This window comes from Lycium ferocissimum, chromosome 2 (assembly GCF_029784015.1).
Source record: "Lycium ferocissimum isolate CSIRO_LF1 chromosome 2, AGI_CSIRO_Lferr_CH_V1, whole genome shotgun sequence".
Classification (NCBI taxonomy): Eukaryota; Viridiplantae; Streptophyta; class Magnoliopsida; order Solanales; family Solanaceae; genus Lycium; species Lycium ferocissimum.
This window is the reverse complement of record NC_081343.1, coordinates 30,962,367-30,983,512: the sequence shown is the minus strand read 5'-3', so window position 1 is coordinate 30,983,512 and position 21,146 is coordinate 30,962,367. Positions and strand designations below refer to the sequence as shown.

At 32.4% G+C, this 21,146-nt stretch overlaps 1 pseudogene; it reads left to right on the top strand.

The window, feature by feature from the left end:
• Positions 1-7,285: 7,285 nt before the first annotated feature.
• LOC132034796 (homeobox-leucine zipper protein ATHB-21-like) lies at positions 7,286-9,058 on the top strand (annotated as a pseudogene).
• Positions 9,059-21,146: the final 12,088 nt, after the last annotated feature.

The following is a 21,146-nucleotide window of genomic DNA, read 5'->3' as shown; positions in this document are numbered from 1 at the left end:
ATAATTATTTTCTAAAAAACAATTTTTTTTTTATTTTTTAAAAACAATTCTGTTTTCCACATTTTTCTTTAAAAAAAAAAATGTTTTAAAAAGTCTAGATTTTTTTGATAAGAAAACTTAGTTTTCTAGATTTATTTTCTAAAAAAGGTGGATTTTCCACATTTTTAAAAAAAATCAGTTTTTTATATTTTAAAAATACAGATTTTTAAATAAAAAAAATTAAGGTTTCGACCTTTTTTAAAATTAAAAAAAAAAAAACTGTTTCGACCTTTTTTAAAAATAAAAAAAAACCGTTTGGCACAAAACTTTAACTTTAATAATAATTAATTAGATGTAATTAAATGTGAAAAATAAATGAAAAATGAGATTTTATGCTTCTCACTCTCCTTGCCACGTCAGCACAAAAGGTGCAAATAATTACGGAAAAAAATAGTTTAGGGGAGTGATAGGACACCATGAAAGGAAAGGTGTGTTGCTGGAACTTTGGGTATAGTTCAGGGGGTAATAGAGCCTTGTCCCTAATAACAATTTATATAAAGAGATTTATGTATGTGGTTATTCGCTTGGCGTGTACATGCAAAAACAAGAATTAGCAACGCAAAATTTTTGTAGATAAACAGCAAAATATGTCGCTAGCTAATCCTATTTAGCGATGATTTAGCTGGGATTATTAGAAAAATTTGTTAGGTGTGAACTATTTAGCGACGGATTATCGACAAAGTTCGTACCTAATTTCAGTTTTATGAGGATAAGCTTTTTTCCTCTCACGGATCCCAACTATCAATGATATATGCACCCCTTTTTTTCCTTTTTTTACTATACTATATTTTTCATTGTTAGTGTATTTAAATCGAAATAGCTCGTCTAGGTCGCACATAATTGCTACTAGTATATACAATATGGAGATATATGCTCCTTCAAAAGGGACGCACCATTAGTAGGTCATGATTAGGACTTTGCTTTAGTTGATTAAATCTCAGTTATTAATTTTAAATTATGATGTCTTTGATTCAATTTAAGCAGGAACTTGGAAAAATGGAGAGAAGAGAAATTAAAAGGAGCCGAATCCAAATTAGGTATTATGTTAAGGGGAAACAGTTGTTTAATTTAAGGACGCTATTGTTCCAAGAAGTAAATAATACAAGAATGGCTCTTGGACTATTCTTAGCTTTGATAAAAACCTGATCATATACATTATATGTATATACATACTGCAACTTTAAAATCAAGCCATCAGGTTTGAATTATATAGAGGTTATGAGCAGCGGCGGAGTCAGAATTTTTACTTAGGGGGTTCAAAAATATAAAGAAGTAAACACATGAAGAAATTAAGGGAGTTCAACATCTACTATATAAACAACAATAATAACTTTAACATTGTCTAACAATGTAATATTTCGCGAAGGGGGTTCATCGGTCTAAACTAGCTTCGCCCCTTATGAGGTTCTTATTCACCCCATGTATCACGATATATAATAATTAAAAAAGGCAATTTTAGTTACCTACGATAACAATATTCATCTCTAGATCATACCAAATTTACTGATCAACTTCCTTACTACATTTGATTAGTTGAAACTTGCAGAAGTACTTCTTAGCAAAATATATATCCCCAGTGTAAGGAAGTGAAGGACATTACAGATGGAAAGGCACTTGAATAGATTAGTGTCCTAGTATTGTCGCATATTTGCTTGGCATCCCTTGTCCCTTGGTCTTGGAAATACTATGATCAGTGGATTGTCATGTGTGTTTTAGTGGCATAATAGCTGTCCATAGAGCTGGGCATTTGGAAGAAATGATTGAATAGGCAAATGTACGGACCAAATATAATATATCTATAAAGCTGTCTTAAACTAATCAAGGTATAGTTAGTCTATATAATAGTAATTGAACGAGGACCAGTACTAAAGATGAAACTTTCTTTTAATAAAAAAGAAGGAAGATAAAGAGGTGGCCGGTTAAGTTTATGACTGTGCCACGTGATAAAAGATCCCTTTGGTATCAGTATAGTACTGATTAAATCGTTAAACAAAACAAAATAATTGGTATGATTCTGATTAGCCACGAAGTAGGTGTTTTTATCCAATCTTTATTACTCCCTCCATCTGGTTTTACTTGTCACATATTGACTTTACACGCTTATTAAGGAGCCAAAAATAAAATAAAAAATTTACCATATTACCCCTAATTATTTCTAATTACCTAATGATTGAAATCAATTAAAGCTTATCAAAGAAAATGTGCAGCCAACTAATTAAGTTATGGGTTCCTACAATTTACATATTCCCCATAAAAAAATAGTGTTAGAAAAAGAAATTGGAAAATTTGACTTATTAATTACAAAGGGTAAAATAGGAAAAAAGTGGTAAATTGTTTCTTGATTTTCTAAAGTGAACAAGTAAAATTGGATAATTATTTTTAGTATAGTGAATAAGTAAAATTGGACAAAGGGAGTAGGTGTTAAAAAAATTGCATTTAGAATTCCAAGTTTGAAGCTGGGAAACAGGGCCTTGACTTGTCGGGATAAACTTGACACCAATTAATTAGCATAAATGAAACCAAATTAACAATAAACAAATCATGAAGCATGTGAAAGGGAATCCTAGCCACTCCATGCGCATCTCCTCAAAGTTCATTCTTTTCCATTTCTTTCTCCATTAGACTTTTATTTTTTTTTAGTAAGGGTTTAACTTATATCCCCTTGGTCCTATTTTGTGTGACGTTATTTGAGTTAAGGCAGATAGTTTACGGAAAAGGGTCAAATATACCCCTGTATTATGAAAAAAAGGTTAAATATACCCCTCGTTAGACTTTGAATCTAAATATACCCTTTTCATTATACTTTGGGTTCAAATATACCCCTCTGTTATACTTTAGGTCCAAATATACCCATCTTCCGTTAAAATTGTCCATGATGGACATGAGATATAACGTGACCAGAGACGAATGCAGAATTTTAAGAGGATGGATTCACCATTAGTTATGGATTTTTTTTAATTCTTTTGCATTTGGTTCGTTGCAGATTAGCACCTATGTGATTTTTTTATTTCTTTTGCCTTTTGGAATTCGGGTAATTAGAAATAAAATAAAAAATATTAGAGGTAATATAAAATAGAAACACGATTTTTACTTTTGGATACATAGAATTATAGAAGAAAAGGATTTAGAATAATATAAAAAGGAAAGTTAAAAAGCTACTTTAATAAATAGAAACACGATTTTTATTTTTGGGTAATTAGAATTATAGAAGAAAAATGATTTAGAATAATATAAAAAGGAAAGTTAAAAGGCTGTTTTAATAAAAGCATAGAAACGTGCAGGAGCTCGGGTTCAATCCCGAGACCTTGAGATACTAAACACAACCCCTAACCAGTGCTCCACTAGTCCTAGTTTGATCATGTGTTCCTTCAGGTAATTATATGAGATATATTTTTAGAATTATACACATAATATATCGAGTTTAGTCGAGTGACCATGTGTTCACGTGACCCAAAATTAATGCATAAATTCGCCACTGGACGTGACACTGACAACTCGATAAGATGGACAACACATGACGTGCCACCTCATCACCAAACCCATTTACCCCGCTCTTCCCCTTTTTCTTCTACCACACCATCTCTTCCCCTTGCTCATCTTCAAAGGAAAGCTCCAGCATAAGGTGCTTGCCTTTTTCTGCTATCTACAGCTAACAGATCGAGGTCCTGCAGCATAGTTACAATCTATTAGTTAGATTCTTTTGTTCTTTTTGATCTTTCATGTGCAATTTCTCAAGTAAGATATTTCAAATGGAGAAATAAAAGACTGGATAATATAGCATTAAACTTATCTTGCATGTCAAAAAAGAGAAGAAGAGCTTCTTTATAGTATATGATTAAGAAAAGAAAATTTCATAAACTACTGAAAACTCCATAAATTCAGTTCATTTTGAAAGGAAAAAAAACCACCACCCAGTAGAAAAACATATCAGAGATGTCGAATTTAACTCTCAATTAATACCAGATTATAGTTCTTTAAGGAATATTGTCAAACACTTTGGCAAACACCTTGGCTGCACCAGCGCTCTTGTTTGTTTTCTCATTATTTTTGTTCCAGATGTTAATTTAATGTGGAAGAAGCGGAAGAGAGAGGTAATGGGTTGGGTGGTGAGATGACATGTCATGTGGTGTCCAACTCATCGAGTTGTCAGAGTGTCACGTTATATCTCATGTCCATCAAGGATAATTTTAAAAGGAGGAGGGGTATATTTAGACCCAAAATATAACAGAGGGGTATATTTGAACCCAAAGTATAACGGAAAGGGTATATTTGGACCCAAAGTATAACGAGGGATATATTTAACCCTTTTCTCATAGTACAGTGGTATATTTGACCCTTTTCCGTATAGTTTAAGAAAGAACAAAAATTATAAAACTGTACTTTAAAGTTATAAATATTTGTGTGGATATAAAACATTTTATTAAGAGGTAAAATAAGTAGTTTAAAGTTAAATTATTTTTAAATATAATAAAAGATATTTTTTTTAAGATAGACTAAAAATTAAAATACATCATATAAATTAAAACCACCAGAATAGACATTATCGGTGTTAGAATTTTTACATTCTCATTATATAGCAGATTATTCAACTTATTTTTCAAGTAACCTGTAATAAATTTTTAGATGAATTCCTAATGTATAATCTCTTTAATTTACACTGATCGTACAAAAGTTAGACTAAACTCTAAAGCAAGTACATCATATACTTAGCATCCGTTTGGCCATATATTTTAAGTTGAAACTTGGATATTTGAGCTTTTGAAGTTGTGATTTTTGAAACTTGAAGTTGTGTTTAGACATGTAGTTTATTTGAAAAAAAATTGAAGTTTTGTGAGTAAAAGTCCCAAAAGACTAGTTTTTGAAACTTGAAATTTTTTTGTAGACAAATTTTTAAAATTTGATCCGAAATCTATGACCAAACAGATATTTAAAAAAAAATCTTTAAGATTTGATCCAAAATCTATGACCAAACGCCAACTTAAAAACCATCAACTTTGAAGGAGAAATCTCGGATGCACCAACCCTTCCTCTCTCTTTCTCATTTCATCCTTATCCATTCTAACTACCCTTAATTTTAATTTTAACTCCTTGTTGACATGATTTATAGAAATAATAGATTCTTTACTTTCTTGCTTAAGAATTAAGATAACTCCTACTTGGATAGACTAGTAAGTAGTGTAGCGAACAATTATTAGGTGGTCAATGTATCCTCGTGGTACCACGTTCGTCTTTGAATGATATCCACTCGATATACCTATCAATGATCCTCTTAATTCCTTTGTTGCTCAAATAAAACTAAGAGGGACCCGATAATGGTTTAACTTGCAATAGCAAGTCATTTATCAGAAAAAATTACCAGTTACTCCGTTATTATTTTATACTCCCTCCGTTTCAATTTATATGAACCCATTTTGAAATGCACGCCCACATTTTAAGAAAAAGGAAGAGATTTTGAAACTGTGATTCAAAATAAAGCGGCTTGAAAATTTGTGTGGTATGTGAATCATTCATAAAGTGAATTTGTTTAGAATTAGGAAAGAGGTATTCATTTTGCTTAATTTAGCGACTAAAAAGGAAATAGGTTCGGAACAAAGGTGAAACAGAGGAAAAAAAAATAGCTATATTGTGTAATTATATTTTGTAATGACGGCCCACAGAACTTAAACCCAAAATTTCTAGATCAGTGCTTTTGGCTTTCCTTTTACTCTCCGTCCCAATTTGTTTGATATTTTTCCATTTTCGAGAGTCAAACTTTTTAATTTTGATCGTGTGTTTGAACATAGAATCTTTATATTTTTTGAAATAAAATTTGCGTATCTGAAACTAATTTGAACGTGTGTTTGAACATATAATCTTTAGATTTTTCGAACTATAAGTCACCATAATTAATAATTTAAAATATTCAAAAGACTTATGAAAATGTTACGGTCAAAAAATAGCTCATTCGACTTCCTCCCTCATCAACTATTGACTCTCGCTTTTTATTTACTCCCTCAACTGCATTTTACTTGCTCCTTGTTTGGCTTGGCACCTCCTTAAGAAAATATTACTTACTCTCTCTGTTTTAATTTATGTGAACATATTATTATTTGGGGAGTCTACGGTGGTACTTTGATCATGTTTTCCTTACATTTTTTCCAAATTTTTTTAATTATAAATTATCATGACTTATAGTACTTTTTATGTAGTTTCTAAATATATAAATTTTATTCTTACAAACTTGATAAATCTATGTCAAAATATACGGTCAAAGTTATAAGATTTGACCCGCGTATTCCGAAAAGGTTCACATAAATTGAAACGGATGGAGTATTATTTTGCTAGAGATTTATTTTATTAAATTATCCTTATTAATTAGTCTTGTCGTTCCAATTTAAGTATCTTACTTTATTTTTTTGTGTCTGTTCCAAAAATAGTGTTTCTTTCTATATTTAGTAAGTTGACAATTCGAACATTTTAGTACATTATACATATCTTTAATTTAGGACAACAAGATTCAAAAATCTCTCTTTATTTCTTAAACTCCGTGCTTAGTCAAACTAAGACACTTAACTTGAGACGAAGGAATTACTTTATATCGTACTTAATGATAAGAGCAATATTTGAAAGAAAAAAAAAAGATCCTTTTTATTTGTTAAAATAGATAATAAAAAGAAAAATCTATTTCTAATATATAGGCCAAATAAATAGAACGTATGGAGTATTCTCCTCTCAATATATATGGCACCTTTTGATTAAGTAAACACAAAAATTAAGTAGCAAGATAATAAATTTCTAATACTTACGAGCTGAATATCATTTCATAGTATTTGTGTGCTATAGAACTTTTAAATAATCAAAGCTAGGTAATTAGCTTTCTTGCTATCCAATTAACCTAGACAAATTTCACCAATCAAACAAAAAAGCCACGTCCTTTTCTATTTTCCACATTAATTTTCCTTTTCAAGCTAGGTAACAAAAGTTTTCCCCTTGGCTCGAGGTAGGATAGAATATTCCAAACAATTGAGTGATGGAATCTCCTCCCATACGACCGGGTCTATAAATAAAGTCAAGCCAAGTATACTCTCTAATTTCTTATTATAATCATACCCCTTTGGTATACTCTTCTCTTTAACTTTAGAGTAAGTCTACTAAATTAATTTCCTTTTCACTTATTAATTCACTCTCGATCTATCAACTTTCATTTTCTACATCAGCAAGCAATAGTGATAACAAGCTAAGAGAGGGTGACAGAAAGAAAGGCAATATGACTCACCAGCTAGATGATCTCTCAGTATTATATCCTGATATTTACACTCAACTGGTACCCCAACAAGGTTCATAGTGCAACTTCTATCTTTATATGTTACCAAGTATCAAAGCTACAAAATGGGTTGCAGTTTTTGGTAAAATTAACCCATTTTTTATTAATTCCTTCAACCCGCTTATGTTTAAAAAGATTCGATTATGACCTGTTTGTTAACTTATCAAACTGACGCATCAACTATTAGGGTCCAAACAAGTCAAAATATTGCAACCCCACGCGTCAAATTACAACCCATATATACCCATATATAAACAATTAAATTTAGAGATTATTAGGATTATCTAAATTGAAAAGAACATAAGTAAGAAAAATACATTATTTTACTTCTTTCTTTTCGGATAAATTTGATCATGTTGGAAAGTTGGATAGGCTGAATTATGACCCGTCATTTAACTTATCTTGACTCAAATGAACTTTGAATGGATTAGATCACAACCCGTTTTAAATTTAACACGTTTGACCCCTCAAGTTAGAGAGTCGATCTGTCCATTTGTTACCTCTACTTATAATGCTTTAACATGATGTTCCGCTCTTTCTTCAGGAGAGGCAAAACCACGAGGGAGAAGGAAGAAGGACAAAGGTGAAGCGAGCAATAGCCGAGTGAGGAAGAGGAAGCTTAGTGAAGAACAAGTTAAGCTTCTTAGAACAGAGTTTTGAACACGAGCACAAACTTGAGACCGAGAGAAAAGACAAGCTCGCTTCTGAGCTTGGCCTTGATCCTCAAAAAGTTGCAGTTTGGTTCCAGAACAGGAGGGCTAGATGGAATGAAGAACCAAAAACTCGAGGATGAATACTCTAAGTTAAAGTCTGAGAATGAGGCTACAATCGTTGAGAAATTTCGTCTTAAAACAGAGGCAATCAAGAGGTGTTTGATTAAATTGTCTTAAGAGCATTTTTTAGTTTATCAAAAGTCATAAGTCAATCATCACCAACCTATGACTTTTCCAGCTTATAAGTACTTGTAGTTTGAACAAGTATTTTTACTATCTTATCCTTAATATTTTTTGTAATTTCCAAAATTTATTTGCCATAACAAAATTTCTAACTTCCTCTTCACTTGTCCTTTTTCTTACACAAATACTTTAATTTATTTTATGTTTGGCAAAATTATAAGGAAATTTTAGTCATTCCTAACAAAAGAACAACTTATTAACGTTTTTTTATCAAGCACATCAACTGTTTATTAACAGTTTCAGTATTTCTATCTAAACACGTAACTACTTATTTATAAAATCAATTTCAACACTTAAAAATAATTTTCAATACTTAAAGCTTAGCAGCTATTTACAATCAGTTAATTCAAACGGGCTCTAAATCTATGCGGGAGGTGTTTTGTCTTTCTTATAAATTCTCTCTATTTTAATCTCCGTCGCTTTGACTAAATACAGGACTTTAGCGGAAAAAAACATTTGTTTTTAGGACGTATGATTTTAACTATGCTAAAACTATTAACATAATCAATTTTTAAAATGTGCTAATTCAAATTACACATTTTCCAACACAGATCTTGAAGATGAAAGAGCAATTGTGTGAAGCAAAAAAGCAAAACAAGGGCTATTATTGGAGAGTAATTGTGATGGGCAAAGCAATAGCCGAGTTAGTACTTCACTATCGCCTTTTCTTGGGGAGTTTGGAATGGAGGAAATATTAATGGATAATGTGTTCTTTGTTGCTGATGATCAAAACACTTATATAACTCTCTGGGATAATTAGAGTGTGTTTATAACCTATTTAATAACGACATTATCTGTGATTAAGTTTAATTAGATATAAACTCCAGCTAGTAGATAGTAACCCACCTAATGTATGACATCTTTCTTTTGCATTTGTTTGCTAGTTGCTAGTTAGTACACTAGTGTATCATGTACTAATAATGTTGGTATTTGGCTAAGTGTAATCTGTGTTGCTGCGACTACCTGGTGTCTCAACAATTACAAACTCTTTGTTGTATATATGTATGCATATTTAGTTGCGAATTCAATAACTAAACGACTATAAGTTCGGTGGTAAATTTAGAATTCATGAACTTCAAATCCTGACTACACCTTTAATTACATTTCCCGCGAACTTGCACAATTTTAGATTGGAGTTTAGATTATGCGCCTGCTCTCTCTATTGTTCAAAATAGATGAATTTTTTTCAACAAACAATGCTAATGGAAGAAATTTGATCGTTTAGCAATTAGCACTACATTTGATAAAAAAAATAATGTGGTAACACTCCGAAGTCCTAAAATGATTGTGAGTTGTTATGAATAATTCCTTCATGAAAATTTGATGGATTATGGATTAAATTTGATGCTTTCTACACTTCAAATTCCTGTTTGAGGAGGCTCTACCGTTGAACTTTAATTTCTTCAATTATCTCTTTCTTCTAGGAAACAAAAAACCTATTCTTAACGAAATATTCTCTCCGTTCATTTTTACTTGTCCACTTTTGACTATGCACATCCCTTAAGAAATAATAAATAAAGTGCATAATTTATTAATGTACTCATATTTATTGGTACATATTTTAGTTGGATTTGAAAAATGATTTGAAGTAATTATTTAATACTATGGGTAAAACAGGAAAAAAGAAATTATTTTGTCTTGATATGCTAAAAGTTACAAGTAAAAGTGAAAATGTATTTATAAAATACTGGACAAGTAAAAATGAATGAAGTGAGTAATCAAATTATTAGGAGACAAAATTGAATCATAACCCGAGTTCCAACTCTAATGATTTCCAGCTAAATTTTCTTTAAATGTTGAGTAGATGATACGTGGCGGAAGCACAATTTATACAACTGTCGTAGTTAGTTAGTCTGTAAATTAATTAGCTGTTAAACTGAGAGTGAGTTGGATTGTCCAGTTAATGCTGCTATACAGTAACGAATCGAATTTAATTGCGTATGGCATTTATATAATATTTAATAAATTGAATATTAAGAATACCAGACCAAAATATTTCAAAATCGTACTCCCCTTGTTCCAATTTATGTGGTACCTCTTATCAATTATTGTGACTTATTTTTTATATAGTTTCTAAATATATATAAATTTTATTTCAAAAAACTTAAAAATTTCATGCCCGATTCACGATCAAAATTAAACTGTTTGACTCTTAAAATTCAAATTGTGCCACATAAATTGAGACAGGGTGAGTACTAAATTAACTGATGAACACCCAGATTGAGGTAGTATTATACATCTATAGTAAATACTTATGTGTATTAGGTATTTATATCAAATTAATTCAATTTATTATTAGTAAGTACTCTCTCTGTATCAAATTATCTTTCGCGGTTACTAAATTAGTTATCTCAAATTATTAGTTGTTTTAGAAGTTCAAGACACAACTAATTATTTTTTCCCATTTTACCCTTCATTAATGGAGATGACACAAAAATAGAGTAAACATATAATAGATTATAACTTAGACATAAATAAGGGTAAAGTTAGTCAGATATCTCGCCTAATTAATACTCCCTCCGTTTCAATTTATGTGAATCTTTTCGGAGTATGAGGGTCAAACTTTATAACTTTGATCGCAAAATTTTGACATAGATTTTTCAAATTTGTGAAAACAAAATTTACATATTTAGAAACTACATAAAGAGTAATATAAGTCAAAGAACGGTAAAGAAAACGTGGTCAAAGAACCAACTCCTAGGCTTCCCAAATAATAATAGGTTCACGTAAATTGAAACAGATGGAGTATTTCTTAAGAGGCATGTAAAACAAAAAAGCGACAAATAATTTGAGATGAGGGAGTAATTTAACGAAAGTACTTTAATTAATCATTAATTAACATATATATCATGTATCCACTTTCCATTAGGCCCCGTTTGGACATGGTTTGAAACCTGATTTCAAACCATGTTTGGACATACAATTTGAATATTTTAAGTTGTATTTTCTCTTATAGACATAAAAACCCCACAAATTATGAAAACTATCAAAACATTCTCAATTCTTATACAATCTTACCAAATGAGCAAATCATAGTTTATAACAAAATTAGTACACTACTAGAAGGCTTTTCTAAAAAAATGCAACATCAATTAATCAAATTTTACTTCAATAAAATCGAAAATTTAACATGAATAGTAATGTAACTACTATTTAATATAATCTTCCCACATAAATTAAAGATTGGTAGACATACATAAACGTTAGTGGAAGTTAATAAAATTAGTAAATGATTGATGGGGGTAATTGTTAAAAATATTTACCAACTTATGGGTTTTTTTTTACAAAATATTAACTTATGAGTTAAATTTTGTATTTAAAAAAGCTGAAACCATGGTTTCAAACCCAAATCATGCTTTTTTGGATGATTTGGTTTCAAACCACGACTTAAAATTGTTGGCCAAACGCTGGTTTGAAACCATGGTTTCAAAATTGATGGCCAAATGCCTACTCAGTTTGATATAAATATTTATCTAGCCTCCAAGTAAATTTTTACCTTGTTTATCGAGCTTTTTTATATTTGAGAAAGGTAACCCCCAACAGTCTTTATCAGTACACGTGGCTAAAAGCGAGCACCTCTCTTCCCCCAGTAGCCCAGTACTAACGTACCAGATTATAACCGTATTTTCTTCTTTTATATTATACTACATACATATATAAATAAGATTTTCCCTCTTATTTCATCTCTTTCAAATACAACACCATTGCCCCATAAGAGTTCTGATTGCATTGTGGCTATTTCATTATTTTGCTTCATGATCATAAGAAATCAACTCTTTAATGGCCAGCTAGGACTAACATGGGGGGTGGATAATGTGTGTGAAGATATGTTGTGCACTTTTCTTTTAGAGCTTTTTTCATTTTTGGCCCAGAGGCTGAGTCAGAATTTGGGGTTTTGGGTTTTGGAATTTTAAGACAGGACACCGACCTCAAGCTAATGTATAACAACCAAGGGCGTCTCGATAAAATTAATGGCCTAAAACTAAATTTTAATCCGAGACCTTAAATATATACACATACATAAAAATAAAAATAAAAAATCTAGTCTTGCTTTTTTGTTTTTTTTTTATAATTGTTGCACTTACTTCACATGGTAACATTATTATTAATATTTACAATAGTGAGGATTAATTAAAGTTAATAAGATGTTAGTCATGTGTTTTAAATACATTACCTTAGATGTTGTTGTAAATACTTTATTTAATAATATGAAGATTTTGAGTAATTTATATAGTTCAAAGTTCTAAAATATTTCTCTTAAAAAGTAGATAGTTTTTTCCCTTCTTTTATTATATAAATTTTGTACTTCTTTTTACAATCTTTAATATTATCTAAGAAAAAATAAAATCATAAAATTCATTCGTAAAAATTTTGGGGCCTCAAAAGTTTGGGGAACTAAAGCAAAGGTTTTACTAGCTTCACCCTTGAGCTACCCTGATAACAACCATCAAACTAACGAACATGTATGAATATTTAATATATTTTGAAAATTTAATTTTGGGTTTGGCTCTGTGAAAGAAAACGATGAAAAAGGATGGTAACAGCAAGTATCGGGAGAATTCTGTTTGCTTTTTGCTTATTGATTTATCAATTTTATATTTTTTTTTAAAAAATATAAAGTGTTAAAGGAAATTATGTATAATATTATGTATGATAGCAAAAAGGGAAAAAGTTACCCCAAAGGAAAAGAACTTCACGAGTTCAATTTATAAGTTCTTCTAATTTTAAAAAGTGAATTAAAAGAGAATCTTGCTTATTATAACAAAAAAATGAAAAAATACAGGCACCGGTGGAGTTTCGAACCCACATCTCTGGAAAGAGAGAGCTTCTCTAGCCTCTGCATTACCACTGAACCGTCCGCTTATTTGTATATATGGGTTCGCAATTAATAATATTTACCTTTACTGTTTTTTATAGTAAAAATATAGGGTCTACGCAGAAGCTACTGGGTTCCCCCGAACCCCCCTTTAACACCGTAGCTCCGCCCCTGTTTTAGCCCATTGCCCAAAATTAATTACAAGCACTAACCAAAATATACAAAACCTATACACTGATTATGTATATCTTATGTATATTTTATGTATATTTATACTTAATAAACAAAACATATACAGTTATTGGCTATTATATTTTGGAGCAGTCCAAAAATGTAATTATCACGATCTTTTAGAAGGAACATGAATAGAGGTACTCATAGGGCTGCTAGTTTTTCTGGTATGTTTACTAGTTGGTGAGGTTTCTTGTTGTTTGTATCTGAAACTTGTGAACATTTTGGTTTATTGCTAATATGAATATGAATGACAGTTCGGTGATTCGATGAAGAAAAAAAGAAATCAACCTTTGCTGACTAATTTATGCGATAATCTGAGAACAATAATAGAAAAGAAAAGAAGAGCTTGGGAATTGTACAAACTGAAAGAAATGTCTGGTGCTTATAGGAGAATATAAGAAATAGGGAAGAAATATGGTACTGGCAATTTAGATTAGTGCTTCTGAGGGAAAATTCTCTATCATAGACTTTAGATTAACTTTTCTTACTTTAATTGAGCATCAACTCGATTGTGTTGGAGAGAAATTGACATGTTGGAGGGATCTTACTCCATTGTTTCCTTCATTTTCTCATTAGCAGAAAAATCGAGCGTGTGTGAGCTTTGCAAAGGTATATCCAATCCTAAACTTAAATAAAAGAAGTGAGTTGTGGTAGGTTAACGTCAGCTTATAAACATATACCCATTTGCAACTGATATGAGGTCAAAGTGTAGTTGGTTGATGTTTCATTAAAAAAAAGGTTATAATGTGACTCTAACGAAGAATTAATACTCGAGAGTGGACCGTCTTCTCTAGCCCTATACAATCACGCTTCTTTTTTTTTTGCGCGGAGTGCCCTTCTTTTGGGCTGGTCTTTATATTTTGCCCCTCATTTATCGCTTTCTTTTTAATTTTTTGCTCCTGCCGCCTGTTTAATGAAAGTTTTTTTGACGAAATTACCCTTACCCCATTAAAACCCTTTCTTATTCGTCATTTGCCCTTTTCTTTTCTTTTTTTGCTTCTTCGTTCCTCCTATGTTTTGTGTCTGTTTTATCTGTTCTAAAATTTAGGTACGAATTTGGATCTTTTGCTCGTTTCAATATTTGTTTTTATGTTAAATTGTTGTTTGTTGAATTGATATCTTTGTCTTCGTCGTTTTTTATATTTAATTGATCCTTTTTTATTTAAAATTATAGTATTTTGTTAAAGTGTACAGATATTTTTTGAACTTTAGTTTCGTTCCCCATGTTATATTTTGGTTTTTTGAATGTCGTATTATGAATGTCGTAATATGTTTTAGTTGATTTTGATATGCGTTTTGGTTTTCTCTTTGTTGAATCTTTGAAGTTTTGCTTGTGAACAGCTGTTTTATGTTGTTGCTGTTGTTTTTGTTTAATAATCTGGTTTTTGTGAAGAATGTGTTTGTGTGAGGCGGCATATGCCTGTTCCGGCAGAATTTTTGTTTTTTGAAACTGAATTTATGCCTATTCCGGCATAATTTCGTGATTTAAGTTAGTTTGTATGTGTTTTGATTTTTTGGTGTTTTTTTTTTTTTGTTAATAATGTTGGTTTTTATGAAAGTTTATATGTTTTCCTGATTATAGGGAAAAAAATTGCCATTTTTTGAAGTTTGGTGGTAATATTTTGTATGAATGAAGTTATTTTGTATGTATTTTGGTTTTCAATGTGTTGAATATGTTTATTTTTGCCTGTGTGAACATTAGTTTAAGATTTTTGGTGTTTTTTTTTGTTTAGTAACCTGTGTTTTCATGAAGACTGTGTTTGTCTGAGGCAAAATATATGCCGGGTCCGGCAGAGTTCTTGGTTTTTGGCGAAGTTATCTTTTCCAACATAAAGTTATGCATGTTCCGGCATAACTTCATGAATTAAGTTAATTTATGTGTGTCTTGGTTTTTTGGTGTTGTCTTGTTAATAATTTTGGTTTTTATGTAATCTTATGTGTTTTTGGTGTTGTTTTGTTAATAATGTTGGCCTTTTATGCAATCTTATGTGTTTTGGTTCTTTCTTCTATTATGCAGGTATTTGTGTACCAGTCTAGGGGCTGATTTTGTAGTATGGTATATGTTAATTATTTTCATTCTCATTTTTGGTTTATTCTTATGTAAATTCTTGGTTTAAGTAGACATTAATTTTTCTTTTATAGGAGGAACATCCCTTGGTTAAGTTTGAACACTTGGGTTGAAGGAGGTGGCATGTGGAGTGGTGATTTTCATTTTCGGAGTTTGATTTTGTCCTTTTTGAGTGTCTCTCAATTGGACTTGTTGAAAAAGGGTGTGTTTGGACAGTTTATGAATTTGGTTGATGTCCACCTGAGCGATAGTATTTTCCATTGCTTGATCTTATCGCAATTTTCATCTAGTAATGATAGTGCGTTAAAGTTTAAGATATTTGATCGCTGTGTGTATTTGATTAAGTCTTTCCGTCTTATTACTGGTTTGGATTCTTGTGTTGGCGATTTTAGTGTTGTGTCTAGCAGACCAAATAGATTGTTGAGACTTTACTTTCCAAATCAGGATAGAATAAGGTTGTGTGATCTCAAGAGTTTCTTACAGATCAAGTCAAGTAATCGTACTGGTGGTTTTTGGGAAAGATCTAGTGATCCTGTTAGACTTGCTGAGGTCTATATAATGGAGAGGGTTTTGTTGGGTCGTAATGAGAAATGTGTTGTTAAAGGTCATCTAATGAAGATAATTGATGATGACAGTCTTCGAGTGTCTTATCCTTGGGGTTCTCTTAGTTTTAATTGGTTGGTACAATCGATTCATGGTTGGGTGAAGACTTTCAAGAGCATGCCATCTACACGTTATATGATTAGTGGCTTCCCTTACGCTTTAAATTGTGGTTGTTGGAGGTTTTCCCTATCTTTTGAGGGTTTTCAAGTTTTCATGGTTTGAAGTCTCTCGTATGTTGTCTTGGGGTCCTTCAAAGCAAGTTGATTATAAAGTTATTACGGATAATTTCTTCCATCTTTGAAAAAGTATGTGTTTCCCTTTTGTTGATGCTTCTTTTTCTTGGTTCTTTTTCCCTCTTGTTATTTTTTGTGTTTTTATCTAATTGATGTGTTTATATTGTGTTATAGAGATTCAAGAAATTTATTGTCCATGCTGTCAAGAGATGCTGGATTATCCAGTTGCACTTAAATTTCCTGATGATTCAGGCCCTTGTTCTTCCCGTGCGGTTTTGCCATCTCAAGTTACTTCTCAGATAGTTGATGTAAGTTGTACTTTGCCTTTTGTGTTTTTGGTTGTTTAACTGAATTCTGAGTTAGAGGCCTTATGGTAGAGTATTTTAGTAGGAGACATTTTTGTAGTCTTTTCTGTTTTGGTTATGGAAATGAAAGTTTATGCCCTCGAGGCATACTTTTTGGTTTTGCAAACGTAGAATCTGCCCCTTCCGGCATACATTTCTCTTTTCATATTTCAATTCTGCCCCTATCGGTATACTGTTCTCATTTTGAGACTTATTTTGGTAGGCAACACATATTGCAGTCTTCTCTGTTTTGGTTTTGGAAATGAAAGTTTATGCCCCTTGAGGCATATTTTTTGGTTTTGCAAACTTAAAATCTGCCCCTTCCGGCATACATTTCTCCTTTCATATTTGAATTCTGAACCTACCGGCAAACTGTTCTCATTTTCAGACATCAGTTCTGCCGGGTCCGGCATACTTGTTCAACATTAATTTAATGGCATCAAAAGTAATGTGTTGTTTTATTGATCTGTTATACAGGGTGTTTTGTCTAGTGTGAAGAAGCAACTTGATGATGAAAGATCTACAATTGTCAATCAAGTAAAGGTATGGCTTTTTATTTTTTTATTTTTGAGTTTGTTAATATGATATGTATACTTTGCATGCTGCATTCGTTGTTTTTGTTTATTCTCATTTTCTTTACTTCTTTGTTTTAATTTTTTTTTTTCGTTGTTTTGTAGTCTTTGTGTCACGACCCGCCTAGTGGGCCATGACGGGCACCCGGAGCTAACTACCGAGCACCACACCTCATACTACTATCGCCTTAATCTGTACACATACAAACTCCATAAAACATGTACACACGTATATACACATAAGCCCTCGCGGCAGCAAAAGAGTAATATACAAAATATACATCAAGGGTCACATAACTTCTGCTACCCACATACGAGTATCTACGAGCCTCTAGCTGAAATACTGAAGTCAAGAAGATGGGACAGGACCCCACCATATCCAAGTATATACACAAAAGAATATATCAGAAACGGCACCTCCAGTCTATGGAAGTGCTGATCGGGCTCCTAGGAAGCTGGGTCGTCTCCCTGTCTACCTGTGGGCATGAGCACAGCATCCAAAAAAGAAAAAGGATGTCAGTACGAACAATGTACTGAGTATGTAAGGCATGCATCATAAAATAACAAGGGAACAAGAAGATAAAATAAAGATAAGGAGCTAACCGGTGACTGCATGCCTCTTAAGGCGGAGTCATGCATGCATACTTGTAAAAAATATCATCATATCATTTATTGCTGCGGAACGTGCAGCCTGATCCATATATCATCATATATCAATATATATTGCCGTGAAACGAACGGCCCGATCCATTACCCATATAGCCCGCGTCCGGGCATCCCACGTCCGGGATGGTATCATAAGATACCAGCTGATCAGGTGGCTATGCATCTATAGCGCCTCACCTTTCCCCATGTCCCCTATATACATATACCTATGATATACACATATATAATATACGTAGCATGCATGAGAGCCCAAATAAAAGTGCGCTTTATCGGAGTGACGTAAGGTCGTAAACCTCCGAGTACATTATGGCGTCATCATCATCGTTAGGTCTCACTCAATGGCTCCATGACATAAACTGAGGCCATATGTTATATAGCACACTCAGACACAAGCTGAGGCCATATATTATATAGCACGCTCAGTCACGTCATAAAATCATTTAGAACCTTAGGCTTGAAATCTCTAGGATTGGAGTCATTGTAAGATTCTTCAGAAACTATAGACTTCTGGCATTTCTAGGAGTAAAAATATTATGGATGTCATATATGGAATCAAAACACAGGAATCATGCCTTTGAAAGAAAGGGGATAGCCTTACATACCTTTGTACCTCCTTAATGATGTCGACTAAGAGCTCTCCTTCCGGCTTACAATTCTACATACAAAGGGGTTCGTACGAAGGTTAGATTGTTGAAGGTATACTTAAGCCTGAACTAAAGCGAATAAGGCTAACGAAAATTGGGCAGCATTTCGTTTGTTTCAACAACTTTCCCTCAAATAATAAAACAGCTCCCAAACATCGCAACGAGACTCATGATATCATAATACGTAAATTTCCTCAAGTTAAACATTATTCAACTTCCAAATTTATTTCCGAGATCCTCCATGACCATAACTATAATACAGCTTCATGTATACCGTTCACATAATACTTCCTCAACATCATTAGCACCTTTCATAATAAGATTATACTCATATTACACCATGAACCATAACTCAAACGACTTTTCAACCCAACATACCATTATTTGCATATTCGAGTTCGTATTCCATATTTGCTCCTACTTCAAGTTCTTCAACTACTCAACGTTATTACTAACATAAAACAATTGTATAACTCACCTTTGGTCATGTAGAGATGATCTTTTGAATGCAAGTACTCCACCTGAGAAGAACTTAACTTCAATACCAAAGAGATTCTCAACTTGTATCAACCCTAGGGAGCATCCACACCTTTGATTCTACCAACTTTGGATGTTTGATCTTTGATTTCCCTTCTTGGATATGTGTTAATGTGATATGGAGAAAGTTCTAGAGGTTTATAGAGTATTTGAGAAGTGGGAAATGAGAAAAAGAAGGAAAAACCGTGCATATATAAAAATAAAGTTCGGACCGACTCCGAAACCTACGGTTCACTATACGGACCGTACAATTTATACGGTCCGTATATCGGACCGTATGTTTCCTCGTAAAACCACCCTTGGCACTGAAGGGTTCTACGGTCGTATACGGGCCGTGTAAAATATACGGGTCCGTATATATGACCGTATAATCCCCAATTTTTTTCGAATTCGTTCTCGTCGCTTCGTTTGGTCTCGAATCCTTGGGGAACCTTCTTGGTACTTGTGTAACACATCCTTAATGATCTAACGGGAATTATAACTCATCCTCAAGATCTTACTAAATATTCATTAGTTCGACACCCATGAAATCCTCCCAACCATAACTTATACTCCGTCTTTTCGACGAACCTAGTTTACTTTGAAGTCCTATGATTTAAAAATCTTATCGTGTATACATTAAGGCTGCCAATCACCCTCTTGTAGTCGTGAAGGTCTCGTGTTCGACTTAACTAACGTTAGTCTATTCACGACACAACGACATGAAATTGCCGAGGTGTAACACTTTAGATAGCCGTTTCGAAGAATTGGATAAAAATTTTGTTGGTGCGATTAATGCTGTGGATAGCTTAGTTTGTGTACATGATGAAACAAAGTCATGTGCAGTAGTTTCTGAAAGTGCTAAAAGAACTTGTTTAGAAAGTAGACTTAACAGTTTGGAAAGTAAATTTGATTATGTGATGCATTGTGTTGAAAGTTTAGTTCGACTGCATAGCGAAAACAAATCTTGTAAAGCTTGTGCATCTGATAAAAGACAACCTGATTTGGGTTATTCGGTGAATGATGAGGTGAAGTTAGATGCATCTTGGAAAGATTTGCGGAATGTATGGAGAATATGCGTTGTAAAGCGAAGGTCTACAAAAATGAGACCTCTCCCATGCTCGATATGCTAATGATGTTGTTTATTTAACTTCATCAAGTCAAGCTGTTCGATAAAACTCAAACTCCTTCTCGGTTGAAAAGGAATTTGTGAAAGAAAATGAAGAGCAACCAAAAATAAGCACTTAAAGAAATTGTCAATTAATAATGCTTTTCAATCACGGAGATTATGTGTTTTCTTCTAATGAAGCATCTGACAAATGTAAATGAAGTAGCAACCGCTCGTTGAAGATAGTAGAAAACGTTCGAGATGCGAAGATGGAAACAAGGAAGATGATGGTTATCCTAATTGGTATTTGCTTACACCGAGCAAGACTAGGTTGAGAAATGGTTGAGTTAACTGCCGTTGAAGATATATCTTAATGCTGAGAAGAGTTAGGAAAGTGAATTGATTTTTTTGTTGTTATTTACGGTAAGTGTTATGCTATTATGTTTCCCCACTTTTCGAATGATGTATATGTAAATTGGTCTTTCATTTTCGTACATATAATGAAGTTTTACTTTTCAAGCTGTGCTCTATTGTGAAGTACGCTTTAACCGGCATACTTTTGCCATTTTTGTGAAACAGAGATGTTACGCCCTTCCCGTACTTCTAAGATGGAAGTAACTGTTTTTCCTAAAAATAAAAAATATAATTAAACTCTTGTTCCAAAACATCTCGAATAAGTGCGACAGTTAGTTCCAATTAATGTATTAATTGTTTTGTTTTTAAAAAAAATAAAAATGGAAAGAAAAGCTGAATTTTTTTTTGTATTTTTGTCAATAGTTGCGCTTGATTTTCTCGATTTAAATTTGAGTGAAGTTTGTTTTAGTTTTAAAAAAGCACATAAACTTGCGTATCCTCGTCAATTGAAATCCAAGAGCTTAATATGCAAAAGTCAAGCCAAATAAGCTTGCGCGCCTCAGCGTAAGTTTGCCCAGATTGAAACGAAGTTCGCATTCGGCATACTTAAATTCGTAGTAATAGTTTTTTTTTCGCTAGAAATAAAAAAGATAATGAAAAAGTGACTCTTATTCCAATATCTTTAATAGG